Raw genomic sequence first — 17,258 nt, forward strand, 5'->3', positions numbered from 1 at the left:
GTGAGCAGTAGTTAGTATGGCGGTGTTGGGTGTGGGCAATAGTTGGTATGGCGGTGTTGGGTGTGGGCAGTAGTTGGTATGGTGGTGTTGGGTGTGAGCAGTAGTTGGTATGGTGGTGTTGGGTGTGAGCAGTAGTTGGTATGGAGGTGCTGGGTGTGGGCAGAATTTGGTATGGTGATGTTGGGTGTTGGCAGTAGTTGGTATGGTGGTGTTGGATGTGAGCAGTAGTTGGTATGGGGGTGTTGGGTGTTGGCAGTAGTTGGTATGGTGGTGCTGGGTGTGAGCAGTAGTTGGGATGGTGGTGTTGGGTGTTGGCAGTAATTGGTATGGTGGTATAGGTGTGAGCAGTGGTTGGTATGGTGGTGTTGGGTGTGAGCAGTAGTAGGTATGGGGGTGTAGGGTGTGAGAAGTAGTTGATATGGTGGTGTTGGGTGTGGGCAGTATTTAGTATGGTGGTGTTGGGTGTTGGGTGTTGGCAGTAGTTGGTATGGTGATGTTGGGTGTTGGCAGTAGTTTGTATGGTGGTGTTGGGTGTGGGTAGTAGTAGGTATGGTGGTGTTGGGTGTGAGCAGAAGTTATTATGGCGGTGTTGGGTGTGGGCAGTAGTTGGTATGGCGGTGTTGGGTGTGAGCAGTAGTTGGTATGGTGGTGTTGGGTGTGAGCAGTAGTTAGTATGGTGGTGTTGGGTGTGGGCAGTGGTTGGTATGGGGGTGTTGGGTGTGAGCAGTAGTTGGTATGGTGGTGTTGGGTGTGGGCAGTATTTGGTATGGTGGTGTTGGGTGTGGCCAGTAGTTGGTATGGAGGTGCTGGGTGTGGGCAGTAGTTGGTATGGTGGTGTTGGGTGTGAGCAGTAGTTGGTATGGTGGTGTTGGGTGTGAGCAGTAGTTGGTATGGAGGTGCTGGGTGTGGGCAGTATTTGGTATGGTGATGTTGGGTGTTGGCAGTAGTTGGTATGGTGGTGTTGGATGTGAGCAGTAGTTGGTATGGGGGTGTTGGGTGTTGGCAGTAGTTGGTATGGTGGTGCTGGGTGTGAGCAGTAGTTGGGATGGTGGTGTTGGGTGTTGGCAGTAGTTGGTATGGTGGTATAGGTGTGAGCAGTGGTTGGTATGGTGTTGTAGGGTGTGAGCAGTAGTTGGTATGGGGGTGTAGGGTGTGAGAAGTAGTTGGTATGGTGATGTTGGGTGTTGGCAGTAGTTTGTATGGTGGTGTTGGGTGTGGGTAGTAGTAGGTATGGTGGTGTTGGGTGTGAGCAGAAGTTGTTATGATGGTGTTGGGTGTGAGCAGAAGTTGGTATGGTGCTGTTGGGTGTGAGCAGTAGTTAGTATGGCGGTGTTGGGTGTGGGCAGTAGTTGGTATGGCAGTGTTGGGTGTGAGCAGTTGTTGGTATGATGGTGTTGGGTGTGAGCAGTAGTTAGTATGGTGGTTTTGGGTGTGGGCAGTGGTTGGTATGGGGGTGTTGGGTGTGAGCAGTAGTTGGTATGGTGCTGTTGGGTGTGAGCAGTAGTTAGTATGGCGGTGTTGGGTGTGGGCAGTAGTTGGTATGGCGGTGTTGGGTGTGAGCAGTAGTTGGTATGGTGCTGTTGGGTGTGAGCAGTAGTTAGTATGGTGGTGTTGGGTGTGGGCAGTAGTTGGTATGGTGGTGCTGGGTGTGAGCAGTAGTTGGTATGGTGCTGTTGGGTGTGAGCAGTAGTTAGTATGGTGGTGTTGGGTGTGGGCAGTAGTTGGTATGGTGGTGTTGGTTGTGAGCAGTAGTTGGTATGGTGGTGTTGGGTGTGAGCAGTAGTTAGTATGGTGGTGTTGGGTGTGGGCAATGGTTGGTATGGGGGTATTGGGTGTGAGCAGTAGTTGGTATCGTGGTGTTTGGTGTGGGCAGTGGTTGGTATGGGGGTGTTGGGTGTGAGCAGTAGTTGGTATGGTGGTGTTGGGTGTGGGCAGTAGTTGGTATGGAGGTGGTGGGTATGGGCAGTATTTGGTATGGTGATGTTGGGTGTGGGCAGTAGTTGGTATGGTGGTGTTGGGTGTGAGCAGTAGTTGGTATGGAGGTGCTGGGTGTGGACAGTATTTGGTATGGTGATGTTGGGTGTTGGCAGTATTTGGTATGGTGATGTTGGGTGTTGGCAGTAGTTGGTATGGTGGTGTTGGGTGTGGGCAGTGGTTGGTATGGGGGTGTTGGGTGTGAGCAGTAGTTGGTATGGTGGTGTTGGGTGTGAGCAGTAGTTAGTATGGTGGTGTTGGGTGTGAGCAGTAGTTGGTATGGAGGTGCTGGGTGTGGACAGTATTTGGTATGGTGATGTTGGGTGTGGGCAGTAGTTGGTATGGAGGTGCTGGGTGTGGGCAGTATTTGGTATGGTGATGTTGGGTGTGGGCAGTAGTTGGTATGGTGGTGTTGGGTGTGTGCAGTAGTTGGTATGGAGGTGCTGGGTGTGGGCAGTATTTGGTATGGTGATGTTGGGTGTGGGCAGTAGTTGGTATGGTGGTGTTGGGTGTGAGCAGTTGTTGGTATGGAGGTGCTGGGTGTGGACAGTATTTGGTATGGTGATGTTGGGTGTTGGCAGTAGTTGGTATGGTGGTGTTGGGTGTTGGCAGTAGTTGGTATGGTGGTGCTGGGTGTGAGCAGTAGTTGGGATGGTGGTGTTGGGTGTTGGCAGTAGTTGGTATGGTGGTATAGGTGTGAGCAGTAGTTGGTATAGTGGTGTTGGGTGTGAGCAGTAGTTGGTATTGGGGTGTAGGGTGTGAGAAGTAGTTGATATGGTGGTGTTGGTTGTGGGCAGTATTAAGTATGGTGGTGTTGGGTGTTGGCAGTAGTTTGTATGGTGGTGGTGGGTGTGGGCAGAAGTTGGTATGGTGGTGTTGGGTGTATGCGTATGGGATGTACACACAGATACACACAGAGAGATAGAAGAGACTGTCAGGGACTGCAGACATGATACAAGAGACTGTCAGAGACTGCGGACATGATACAAGAGACTGTCAGAGACTGCGGACATGATACAAGAGACTGTCAGCGACTGCGGACATGATACAAGAGACTGTCAGAGACTGCAGACATGATACAGGGGTTATTGGAGACTACAGACATGCTTCAGTAGTATACAAGAGACTGTGAGAGACTGCGGACATGATACAAGCAAATGTCAGAGACTGCAGACATGATACAAGCAACTGTCAGTGACTGCAGATATGATACAAGCGACTGTCAGAGACTACAGACATGATACAAGCAATGTCAGAGACTGCAAACATGATACAAGAGACTGTCAGGGACTGCAGACATGATAAAAGAGACTGTCAGGGACTGCAGACATGATACAAGAGACTGTCAGAGACTGTGGACATGATACAAGAGGCTGTCAGGGACTGCAGACATGATACAGTGCAGGGAGAGGAGTGTGTAGTGTATGGAGGTGGGTAGTATGTACAGAGAGAGGAGTGCGGAGTGTATGGTGGTGGGTAGTATGTACAGGGGAGGGGTGTGGAGTGTATGGAGGTGGGTAGTACGTACAGGAGAGGGGTGTGGAGTGTATGGAGGTGGGTAGTATGTACAGGAGAGGGGTGTGGAGTGTATGGAGGTGGGTAGTATGTACAGGAGAGGGGTGTGGAGTGTATGGAGGTGGGTAGTATGTGCAGGAGAGGGGTGTGGAGTGTATGGAGGTGGGTAGTATGTACAGGAGAGGGGTGTGGAGTGTATGGAGGTGGGTAGTATGTACAGGAGAGGGGTGTGGAGTGTATGGAGGTGGGTAGGAGAGGGGTGTGGAGTGTATGGAGGTGGGTAGTATGTACAGGAGAGGGGTGTGGAGTGTATGGAGGTGGGTAGTATGTACAGGGCAGGGGTGTGGAGTGTATGGAGGTGGGTAGTATGTACAGGGGAGGGGTGTGGAGTGTATGGAGGTGGGTAGTTTGTTTAATGATTTATGCACCATTTTTGCACTATCCCATCAGCACATTGTCACTTTGATTACGTCACAAGCACCTTTTTTTTTGCACAGTAATTTCTTATTTTAGCGTTTATTATTTTACGTTATTTAGCGTCTAATTATTTACGTGTCTAATTATTATTAATAATTAATTTTTAATTATTTAGCGTCTAATTATTTATTTAGCGTCTAATTCTTTACGTTTATTTAGCGTCTTATTTTACCTTTTGATATATGCAGTCTCCTGTCTATATACATGAAAATTATTCCCCCCTGCCCCCATTACACAGGGTGTAATAATCATCACCCGGGCACCCCACCCCCCGTTTTATTACGCATGGTGTAATTCTCTCCTTTCTCTCATGCAGACTTTTGTCCTAAATAACTTCATCTTCAAACCCGGTCACTGTGTGGAGGTGGGGGGCTTCATTCCGAGGGACTGTAAATGGTAAGTGATGATGCTAGCCTCGTTTTCTCATTACACAATATACTGTACGTCTGCTCTGTATAATCCAATCATTTACCAAAAGTAGAAAAGCATTCTCTGTGTACAATACATACTACTGACTCCTCCTCACTGGGAATTTGCCGTGTGGGGTCCCTCCAGTGGTGGCTGGTGCATTGGGGGCGCGCCCCCCTATCCATGCGTCTGGCCCCCTAATCTGCATGCAGGGATGCCGGAGGCATGGAGTTCAATAGCCATGTGATTAGAGCCAGAGGCTCGAATAGGCTAAAAAAAAGGGTGGGGCACCGCGCCCCGAGCCCACCCAGTTGTGTGACAATAGCGAATGACAATTCTCTATTGTCACACAGATCCTCCTCCTGGCCAATCAGGAAGCGGGTCCTGAGACCAGTTTCCTGATTGGCTGAAAGGAGAAGCCATGCAATTGGGCATGGATGAGGAGGGAGGAGACGCAGAAGATTGAGGGGGAAGAAGCCGAAGCCGCCACAAATGTCCAGGCAGGGTGAGTGAGTCGGGGGTCCTGCTGTGGTCCTGGGGGGGGGGGTGTATGGTGTGCAGCCTGGTGTGGTCCGGGGGGAGAGTATGGTTCGGTCCATCTTCCACCCCCCCCCCCGGCCCATGGAGCCCCAGACGCCACTGGGTCCCTCAAATACCTAACATCAGATGGTTTTGCTCAGAGCAAATTTAGCTCAAACATTTGTGCTTCTACATTGTGACAAAATGTCCTCCTGGATAAAACTTGTCTGACTTATCAGCCATCATGTGAAATATGACAACGCAACTAATGCAATAAGAAAATGTAAGAAATGTAAGAGCGAAATCAGGGCGGTTAAAATAGAACAGATAAGGCACATAGCGGAAGAGAGTAAAAAAAAACAAAAAAAAAAAAAAAAACAAGAAATTCTTTAAGTATATCAATAGTAAGAAAGTGAGGCCAAAATCCAAATTCCCCGTAAAGGAGGATGAAGGGAATCTGGCCACAAAGTACAAAGAGAAGGCGAAGACGTTAAATAAATTCTCCTCCGTCTGCACTGGGGGGGAGGGGGGGCTACACTAACCCAGCTTGTAATGTAACACATCACAGGAAGCACCCTCATAGTTAACAGAAGACAGACTCAGAACTAGACTTGAAAAACTTAACACCAATAAGTCACCAGGAGCGGATGGCTAACACCCGAGGGTCCTTAAAGAACTCAACCGGGTGATAGCCAGACCATTGTTCCTAATTTTTTAAGGATAGTCTACTGACGGGAATGGTGCCAGCAGATTGGAAAAAAGCCAACGTGGTACCAATATTTAAAAATGGGGTGAGATATATCATGGGAAACTATAGGGCGGTCAGTCTAACATCAATAGTGTGCAAGACATTGGAGGGGATGATAAAGGACTATATACAAGACTTTAGTAATGAAAACGGTATCATTAGCAGAAGTTAGCATGGATTCATACAAAAAAAAAATCGTTCTTGCCAGACCAATCTATTAACCTTCTATGAAGAAGTAAGCTGCCATCTAGATAAAGGAAGGTCTGTGGATGTGGTGTATCTAGATAAAGGAAGGTCTGTGGATGTGGTGTATCTAGATAAAGGAAGGTCTCTGGATGTGGTGTATCTAGATAAAGGAAGGTCTGTGGATGTGGTGTATCTAGATAAAGGAAGGCCTGTGGATGTGGTGTATCTGGATAAAGGAAGGCCTGTAGATGTGGTGTATCTAGATAAAGGAAGACCTGTAGATGTGGTGTATCAAGATAAATGACGGCCTATGGATGTGGTGTATCTAGATAAAGGAAGGCCGCCTAGGCGGCTTGAGCGGAATTTCTCTCCTCCTCCCTCCCTGCAATCTTCTGGGACACGTCACAGGTCCCAGAAGATTGCCCGTCCACTGAGTACGCGCAGCGGGACTCGCGCATGCGCAGTGTGCACCCGGTGTCACAGCCAGGTGCCCACACTAGAGATACCGGCGCCGCGGGGAGAAGGAGAGATTTGAGGCTCCCCCCGGCCACATCACTTCACTATGGGACAGGTGAGTGTGTGACAAAAAGTGTATCTGCTGACTTTTAATAAACCCCAAAACGGGTGGAACTCCGCTTCTAGACTTTAGTTGTTAGATAGGTCTATTGTAATACTGCTATATCTTTTTTTTCGGGAGGGTGGGGGGGAGACTGTTGCTATCTTTGCGCTGGTCACAGAGCCACCTTGTGGTGTAGCTCTGACCAGTGCTGTATCTTGGCCTAGGCCGACAAGGCCCAGGCCTAGGGGGGCACTTTACAGGGGGGGCAGCAAAAAAGCTGCACCTCGCAGAAAAAAAAAAAACAGCCCCCTCCCTGCTCCCGCACGAAAAGTGTCCCCGCCAACTTTCGCTACACTTTTAGTATAGTGCCAGTCTTATGGGGCGAATTGGGCCAAAGGGCAGGGCCCAGGAGGCAAATAAGTCTGGCACCCACATGAAGCACTCACACTGCGACCTGCCAGATGATAATACCGGCGGGTGAGGATATTCGGAAAGACCGCAGGCCGCCAACCACACTTAATACAACTGGTCCAATGGCAGTCGGCAGTAATGAGGCGGCACTGATAAAGCTACACTGATGGGCACTGATGAGGCTGAACTTTTGGGAAAACTGATGAGGCTACGCTGATGGGCACTGATACACCGTGGATGTGGTCTGTGGTTTACAGATGACAGAACAGGTCAGAAACAGGAAGGGGTGTGGCCTTTACAGGAAGGGGTGGGTCATATTTAAATTGGGGGGTGCACAAGTTTAGTCAGTCCTAGGGCAGCACAAAACCTAAATACACCACTGGCTCCCACACCTATTTCTCACTTGGCAGTATGGACCTTCAGTTTTGTTTAGCTTGGCCTTTGCTGTTTTAACTACTTGCCGACCGCCCACAGTATATTTACTGCGGCAGTCAGCCCCTCACAGGCAAAGCGACGTAGGACTACGTCGCTAGCCTGTGAGGCTCTAGGGGTCGAGCGCGCGCCGCCGGAGGCGCGCTCCCGTCCCCGCTCGCTCCTGCACATCCCTGTGCATGTGACCAGCGGACCCGATGTCCGCCGGCCACTCGCGATCTCCCGGTGGAGAGGGAGAAAGGCAAACACAGCCGCCTGTCATTCTCCCCTGTGTAAGAACAGAGATCATACGGTCCTGCTAATGTAGGATCGTATGTCTCTGTTGTTACACCACTAGTCACACCCCTTTACAGTTAGAAGCACGCCCCTAGGGACACACTTAACCCCTGCATCACCAATAAATTTAACCCCTTCCCTGCCAGTGTAATTTTTACAGTAACAGTGCATATGTATAGCACTGATTACTGTAGTAATGTCACTGGTACCCCCAAAAGTGTAAAAAATGTCAGTCAGGGGTCAGATCTGTCCGCCGCAATGTCGCAGTCCCGCAAAAAAAAAAAAACGCAATCGCCGCCATTACTCGTTAAAAAACGCGATAACTTTTGCGCAAACCAATCAAAATACGTTTATTGCGATTTTTTTTACCAAACATATGTAGCAGAAAACAAATTGGCCTAAAATGTTAAAAAATTTTGATTTTTACATTTTTTTGGGGGAATTTCATATAAAAAAATGTGAAAAATATTATTATTTACGTTCTTTTTTGTTTATAGCGCAAAAAGTAAAAATTGCACAGGTGATCAAATACCACCAAAAGAAAGCTCTGTTTGTGGGGAAAAAAGGACGTCAAATTTGTTTAGGTACAGCGTCGCACGACCGCGCAATTGTCCGTTAAATTCACGCAGTGCTGAATCGCAAAATAGGGCCTGGTCAGGAAGGGGGTAAAATCTTCTGGGGCTTAAGTGGTTAAAGTTTTTCTTTTTCTGGCTTTGTACCCTCCCAAATTGTGCATATCTCTTGTCTCTCATGGGACCTTCCTAGAGGATGACTTGATAAAACACTGTTATTACCGGATAACTCCTTTTCCAGGAATCCTCCAGGACGGTATGCTTCTTGCCCTAAGGTTCTTATTTTAAGTATGAGTGGTTGTGTGTGCCTTTCAGTTCATCTTTGGTAACACTGAAGGGCAGTAGTGGATGGGGAGCTTTTAACTTCTCTCTGTGCTTGGGTTTCCTGTTGGAGAGGAGCCGATCTCATGTGACCGTCCTGGAATTTTCCTGGAAAAGGAGCTATCAGGTAATAACTTGGTCTTTTCTACATCTCCCAGCAGTGACTCAATAGCCCAGCTCACCTTCCCTCCTTTAACGTCTAAGTTCAGCTCCCCCTCCTAGTGGTAACTACTTAGCCCAGTTTCCCCTTCTGCCTCCCACAGCAGTGGCTTGGCAGTCTCAGCTCCACCTGCTCCTTCTCCCAGCAGTTGTTCTGCTCCCCTGCTCCTTCTCCCAGCAGATGCTCTTCTCCCCTTGTTCCTTCTCCCAGCAGTTGCTCAGCTCCACCTGCTCCTTTTGCAATCAATGAGTTTGTAGATCAGCTCCCTTTCCCAGACATTGCTCAGGTCACTCAGAGAGAAGAGAGCTGAGACCAGACTTGAATGACTTTCTTAGTTTCACTTGTGAATTTTCAGGATGAATTGTTCTACAGTGGCTGCAACCACAATTGTAAGTGAGGGATTGTCTTAAAGATTCCTTTTTGCTTGTTAAAGTGGGCATTTTCAATTTTTTTTCGAGGGTCCCTTACCTTATTTTCAGGGCATTTTTGATTGTTCTTCCTCCTTCTCCCCCCTCTGTGGCCACGGCCACCGACATCACTTCCGCCTTTGCATTGCATCCTGGGAGTGGTTTGTCATCACTCCCAGGAGGCTGGAATCAGGAAGAACTCCCCCGAACACTCCCTGGAATCAGGAAGAAGGACACAGCAGATTACATTGTGGCTTCAGATGCCCATGTCTAAGATGGCCGCACCCAGACAGCGTTTTTAAAAGTAAGATTTTGACTAAAATCCAATACCGTACACCTTGTAAGTATGAGAATAGCGGTTCTGTAAAGGGCGATGGATTAGTATTATAGGGGTATTTTTAGTTAAAAAAAGTATTTGAGGCCGGAACTCTGCTTTTAGAATATGTACAGTAAACAACCATATGTCCCTATTCAGGCTACAGGTTCACTTTAGGTATTTTTTTTTTTGGTATGGGGATGTGTATTATCAGGCCCCTATTTGTTTTAAAATGTTTTTCAAGCAAACCATCCCCAAAATATTAGCTAACATAATTTATATTAATAAAGGCCAAGTGTCTCTACGTCCAGTCCCTGTGTCCGTGGGATTGCGCTACTGCGCATGTGCCCCACAGACAGCCGTTGGGACTTGGAGCGCAGAGACTTCGGGGGCCGCTGGATGAATGCGAGAGGAAGAGTGGGGCAGGGACAGAGGAGGAAAGGGGCAGGGATGGAGGATGAGTGGAACAAGGAGATATTATTAGAGAGGAGGGGCGGAGGAGGAAATGGGCATTACCGTAGGTTTCTGGAGAACTGGATTACAGGATAACAAACAACATCATACCCCATATAAATCATATCTTACTATATAAAGTACAAGTGTCTCTGCGTCCAGTCCCTGTGTCCGTGGGATTGCGCTACTGCGCATGTGCCCCACGGACAGCCGTTGGGACTTGGAGCGCAGAGACTTTGGGCGGCCGGGAGAAAATGTTGAAGTGGCGGGTGTGCGCGGGCACGCGAGAGCCGCTCGGTCAGCTAGGGCAACAGGGACGCTATGCGCAGAGCTAGCTACGTCATGCGGCTCTCGCGTTGTTAGAAAAAAAAAAGAGATAAGCGAGAGCCGCTCAGTCAACTTTGCGCATAATGTTTGCCCATATGTTGTAGCGCCCGTTAATTTAACGGGCTTAATATCTAGTTATATATAATTTTACTTTTATGAATTATCACTAAAAGTGGCAGAAGTACCTCTGATACCCATGGGAGTACCACTGGTAAATGACTCAAGTACTATATCCAACAAGGTCAGCTGAGCATAATTGCGGTTTCTGTCTTTCTAGGTTTTTCATAAGCTTTGGAAAAGATGAGATGAATTTAGCATTTTACTTTGAGCCTCGATTTGACCGCTATGAACATCAGAGAAAGATAGTCTTGAACACGAGGAGGGATGGTTCCTGGGGAGAGTGGCAGATGGAAACCTCCTTTCCCTTCAATGACGGGACAGACACCAAGGTACGTCTATGCTGGAAGGGGAAGAACAAATGTTAGATGGGGCAAAGTGGCATCTCTGTTCATACTGGACACGGGATATCCATCTATGAAAGATGTAGTAGGCAGTCAGTGATGGCTTAGGGGAAGGGTAGATAGGCTTTGCTATAATGGTCTCCCCTTCAGCTCATTCCATGAAGGATAAGAACCTCCCACGTAGGAAGAGCCAATGGATTCCATCATGCTGCCATTGTGTGCTGTGATATACCGCCTAGAGAATGGTTTGCGGTTGGTCAGATTACTGATTGTCAGAATTATTGACTTACAAAATATTCCATGTAACATTTCTATTTTGTGTACGCATGTCTTATTGAAAATGTTATGTTTGTGAGATGAATATTATAGGAAGAGGAGAGAACAGAGATCAGGAAATCCATGACATGGAATGTCACTATAAAATTCCCTGTAAAGGCTCAATCTAGGGAGCAGTGAGGGGCTGGTCAGGAACTGAAGCTCATCAGCATGTGGGGGTAGGTGGTTTGTGGTGGTCATCACATCCTTCATGCTTAACTCCTAGTTGGGCACCAAGCAAGGGTCACATGAGAGACCATTCCATGGTGGGTTCTTCCGGACTACTTTTGGCACCTATAACAGGATCACTTTACTACACATGGGGTACCTTTTGTGTTCTTGTGCCATTTTCATTAATGCCCTGGGACAAGACTGATGCTTCTGTGGGGGGAATACTTGACCTTAACCACTTGCCGACTGCTCACTCGAGCTCTACTGCGGCAAAGTGGTTAGTTCCCGTCCAGAGAAGTAGACCTACGCCGCCGGAGGCTCGCTCCCACTGTATTCAGTCACAGCGGGAGTCGGGCCAGGGGAGGAGCGGCGGTGATCACCGCCGCTCTTCCCCGATCGTCGGGGAATCGAGTTTGGAGATCCGCCCGCTTGTGTAAACAAAGTGGGCGGATCTCCTAAGTGACAGGCAGGGTCAGATTGCAGGGTTCAGCATAGCTGAACCTGCGATCTGTCCCTGTGTCACTCAGTCACCTCCCACCACACACGTTAGTAAGCACCAGGCATACATTAACCCCTCCCTCTCCAATAAAATTAACCCCTTCCGTGCCAGTGTCATTTTTACAGTAACAGTGCATATTTATAGCACTCATTACTGTAGTAATGTCACTGGTACCCCCAAAAGTGTCAAAAATGTCAGTCAAGGGTCCGATCTGTCCGCTGCAATGTCGCAGACCCGCAAAAAAAAAACACCAAAAATGACAAAAATCTTTCCCTTAGTTAGTAAACGCAATAACTTTTGCGCAAACCAATCAAAATACGCTTATTGCGATTTTTTTTTTACCAAACATAGGTAGCAGAAAACAAATTGGCCAAAAATTTAAAAAAATTTTGATTTTTACATTTTTTTGGAAATTTCATATAAAAAAATGTGAAAAATATTGTTATTTTTTCAAAATTTACGCTGTTTTTTTGTTTATAGCGCAAAAAAGTAAAAATCGCATAGGTGATCAAATACCACCAAAAGAAAGCTCTGTTTGTGGGAAAAAAAGGACGTAAATTTTGTTTGGGTACAGCGTTGCACGACCGCGCAATTGTCAGTTAAAGTCGCACAGTGCCGAATCGCAAAAAGTGGCCTGGACGTAAGACAGCAAAATCCTCCGGTGGTAAAGTGGTTAAGGTGTGCCTCTGCTTTTAGAGATGAAGGTGCACTATGTACACTTTCACCGTAAGCTTTCTTCAGTTATCTCTTGGGTCCTCATGACAATGTACACCTTCTCTGTAATCTGTATTTAGGAGGGACACACTGAGCCTTGTCAATATCCACCCATCCAGTGTATCACCGCTACCTCACTCCCAGTAATGATATGGGGTGCCGTGCACAGAGCATAGTGTGAATATCAATTAACCCTTCCATACCTGGCCACAGGGGAGCACTGCCAGTCTGTTTAAGTTGTTATGGGAGACGGACCATTCACGGAGAGAGTGCTGACAACTCCCTCCTGCAAGAGGTTATCCACCCTATCTCAGACACACGCGTAATGATAGGCTGATAATAATTTCCCTTACCCTAGATAACCATTGCGTCTTCACGCCATATTACACTCGTACTGATTTCTTCATACTCCAAGTACCTTAGTGACCTGAACCATGGGATGGTGCTGATTATTTGCATTGCACCCATTTAGGAATTTCTGACCAGACAGGAACAAGGTTCCATAACCTTTCTTGAAAAAGTGCAGCCGCTTACAAAGTCCAAATGCAAGAACAATCTTTCTTCCTACATCCCTAACTCAGGCTATGTGCTTCCTTGGGATGCCTGCAAAGGTAGAGGCCATGGAAAATACAGTGTCCATCAGTGGCACTCTCTCTAGCAGCTGGTGTCATTGCGGTGAATAGGGATGGGCTAGAACATCAGCTGTTCGTGTGTTCACTGAACACATGAACAAATGGGGTGCTCAGTGGGAAGTTTGCCCGCCGATGAGCGCCCCATAATGCACTGCCCTTGTGCAGTGAATAAATTACTGATGTTTGGCCAAAGCATGCACATGACCTGTATGCTTTGGCCAATCACAGCACAGTGTCCTGTCAGAGCCATGATTGCCTAAAGGCAGGCTGCCTTTAACCAATCATGGCTCAGGGGCTAAATCCACACCCCACACTATATAAGGCTGCTGCTTACACAGCAGCCGTGTATAGTGTGTGATAATAGAGGTTAGGCAGGTAGTTAGTGGATAGTGAGGTGAGTTTTTTTTAGTGCAGTCAGTGTAGTGTACAGGCATACCCAACTTTTATCATGTATAGATTGTTGTAGACCTGGGTCCTCTCGCAGTGCTCCCCAAGTTTTTACATCACCCGTGGCACCGCCCCATTCTGATGTCACAAGAGCCCCATAATGCACTGCTCTGGTGCAGTGAATAAATTACTGACGTGACGTCAGAAGGGGCGGTGCCACCATGTGATGCAACCGGGTGTTCCCGCCCCCTTCCTATAAAAGAGCTGTCATGTCTCAAACAGCTCATTAGTCAAGAGGCGTGTGAAGAGGCGGGGGCATCTTTTTTTTTTCTTTCTATTTTTCGGGGTGTTCGGCCCATCACTAGCGGTGAACCCTAAGTTTTGATGATCTTTACATCCCGGTAGTAGTAAGTGACATCCTTCTCCCTTATGGGCACCAAGCCTCTGTGGGGGAAACTCTCAGCTTTACCCACTACAAGCTTCATGCTGCAACTATATTACGGAGAGACAAATGTGTATGATTGGGAGAATACAGGGAATGGCTATGAATGCTCTTCATCTAAAGTCATCTCTGAGGGCAGAATTCCCCAACTAAAAATGACAAGGCTTAATTCTATATGGGGTGGAATAAGAAATAACTGACACAGAAATCTAGTTTTTTCACCAACAATTCTCATTTACCCCAAGTCAGTCATAGTAGATAGGACCCCTATCAAGGACACATATGAGTTGGAGCTATGGCTGGAACAGTGACAGATAGGGCCCTTATTAAGACAGATGTGTATTGAGGCCTCTTCTTTTTTTTTTTGTATAGAGACAAAGTGTAACGACACCCCAAAGTATGAAAGGAGTTACAGTCGTCTAGGATAATCCGCTCCCGAACACCAGGACAGCTATCGACCACTCCAATCCCCCATACATGAAGCCCATACAAATAATCCCCCCCCCAAGTACGAGACAAGGCTCCGTATTGAGGTCAAGTGAGAATAGCTCTCTTCTGCTCGTTTATTGAAAGAAACACAGCATTTATATACACTTTGAGAGTACCACATGAACAATGACTGTGTAATTACATCCCTTTGTAGACAGCCAGGTGATCTCATTAACATACTTATCAATAGTCTCAGACCCAATTAACATACTGTCCTATTTTAGACAAAAGCACTTAGTTAGTCAGTAGACATTCTTTAGGAGGGGCTGCTGGAAACAATCCCTCCCTCTCTCTCTCCAGCTAATACACATTGATTAGCAGACATGGTGTCTCTCATAGTTCCTGGACACCCAAATTAGGAGTTGCACTTCCTGTGCCTTACAGTGTATAGGAATAAGATAGATCTCCATATTTCCTGAGAGATACTGGTAATGCATATTACTGTCCCATTTGAAGTAGTCCAAACCATATTCTCAGTGTACACCACCCTCCCGGTCATCCGCATCCATAAAAGATGCAGGGTGACTTAAACATAAGAAAGCCACACAAGGCTGGACATGGTGCCTCCCAACCTCTTTAAAGGAATTTGGGGTCCACAACCCCCATGCCCAAAGTGACTCCTGTCACAACAAGAATTAGATATTTTGCAGACATGGTTTGTTCACAGTGATCTTCAGAAAAAAACGTATTGAAAATAACCAAGAAAGGCATAACATTTCCATTGTTATACACCAAATATTTAAGCCCAGCCCCCAAGGATTCACTGCCAAATTATAAAGCCCCAATGCACAGTCAAGTCATGGCACTCCTGCACAGTTCTCACCTTTTGGCATTTTTAGTGTGGATGCTATTTAGCTGGCATGGCATACATCAGCGTCTCTCAATCTTTTTGCCCCAGAGGAACCTTTGAAAAAATGTTTAGGTCTTGGAGAACCCCTGCTAAAATCAACTAACTGGTAGCTCCTTACCTTGGTGGCCAGTTGTGAGAATGCCCCACTTACAGTTGTGGTCAAAATGCCACTATTATAGGCTGTGAAAAAGATTTTTGATGTCATGGAGCTGGCCCCACAAAGGGGTGTTGGGCCCTGAAATAAGCAGGCACCATCGAATGGGAGATTAATCAGCCACAGCTCAAGGAAACCCTAGAAACCTCTGAAGGAACTCTGGGTGAGAATGGTTGGCATACAGGGACTCCAAACTGGACAACCGTTATTGATCTCCTGAGGGCTCCAGTCATTGTTCTAGGTGACAGATACACCGTCCTCAAAGAGACCCAACACTAAAACATCCTTTCTATTAACAATGTTCTGCACCACATAAATAAAGAATACATAAGATAAGCTGCATGGACATAACATCTTATGGAAAGATTTTTGTTTAAATGAACGGTTTGGTGGTAATGTCTTTGTCTCTACAGCCAACACTCATTGACTTTTTATAGTCCAGTAAGCTGACACCGTGCCACCTCTTTTCTTACAGGTTTGCTTTGAGTTTGAGGAAGACAAGGTCACCATACAATTACCTAATGGAAAGTCTTTCTTCTTTCCAATCCGCTTTCCCATAGAGGGGATCTCATACATGGGCATTAAAGACCTCCAGCCCAAGTACATCAGACTAAAATCAAGAATCCATTAATAAAGGAGCCGCCTGTCCCACATGTCCATATCCTGGCTGCTCATGTAGCCATACATTGTGCTTTGCTCAGTTCATTTACTGGAAATGAGTTTCATCTATATTTTAAATAAAATTCTATGAACTATATTGTGTCGGATCATACCAGTCATTTTATTTAGCGCCAAACTGACTTTGGATTTATTGGTGTAGTCTATAGCAAATCACTGCCTGCTGCATAGCGCCCTCCTGCTGGAGGTTTGTTGCATTACTTTTAAATGGCACACATTAACCAAAAGAAGGTACTGATGCTACATTTTCTGCCTGCATTGTCTGATTTCCAGTAAAAACTTTCGGATCTTCTATATATTTAAATATTTTCTGTCTCCAGACTGAAAGCTGTATACAGAAAGTTATTCCAAGCTTTAACCATAAACTTTCAACAAATTACATGCTGAAAAATGCAACTTCACAACAAGGTCCAAACTCTACGCAAATGCAAACAGTAGCTGCAGTGGATTTGCCCAGTACAGGCAGGGATAGGGTATGGGTAGTAGTTGTGGCAGTGCACGTAGTAGTACCCCCAGTATGGACAGGGGCAATGTTAGGGGTAGGAGTTCCTGGAGCAGCTTTAGTCTCAGTGTAAAGGTAGTAGATAAGAAGGCAATAGAGTAGGGGCAGTAGTAGTAACAGTAAGAGTAATGGTAAAGAAGCAGTGGTGGTAGCAGAACAGTTTTATTTATTTATATATGTATATGTAGTTAAACAGTGAGAGTAGTATTAGCTGTATTAGCTGTAACATTTTACAATAGTAAGAGTAGAGGTGATTGAAGCAGTAGGTGTAGTAGCAGTATAGAAAGGGTAGTGGTAAAGGAATTAGTATTTGTAGCTGTGGGCATGGTAGCCGTAAGGTTAAAAAGGGGAGTAGGAGCTTTGCTCACAGTTGCACGGAAAGGGTATTAATGGTAGGGGTAGTAGTAGGAATAAGTGTGGTAGTAGTCAAAATTATGGCTGGAAGGCCTGCCTTGGTTCTACACATGGCACCAAAGCACTTTCCCCACTACCCTCTCCCCACTTTTATGTTTTGTCCGTGTTTTTATTTGGAGTCCGTCACTGCACTTTCACCTTTTTTCTTTATTTGCACAGACTGGAGTGTGTGGGTCCTCGGGCCCAGCCTTAAGTCTTGGGAGGGGGTGGATATGGCCTTTTGGCTTAGTTCGCCCTCTCCCATGGGGTCTCCCTTCGGGGGAGCCCTACTTAGTACTCGGTGGGGGCTGTTTCGGCAGTCCCCCTGAAGAACGGGGTCGGTCTGGTTTCGGCCAGACAGACCATGAGTACCTTATGTCCCTGTCAGGAGCCTTGCGCCCCGGGGGATTGAGGTTTCGGGTCCTACCTCTTCGGAGGGAAGACCATTCGATTTCGCACACCCTGTGCTTTTTTGTGTTCTCACCTTGTGTGTGTGCACTTTTTTATGCA

Source organism: Pelophylax lessonae, assembly GCF_965119305.1.
Source record: "Pelophylax lessonae genome assembly, chromosome: 8".
Classification (NCBI taxonomy): domain Eukaryota; kingdom Metazoa; phylum Chordata; class Amphibia; order Anura; family Ranidae; genus Pelophylax; species Pelophylax lessonae.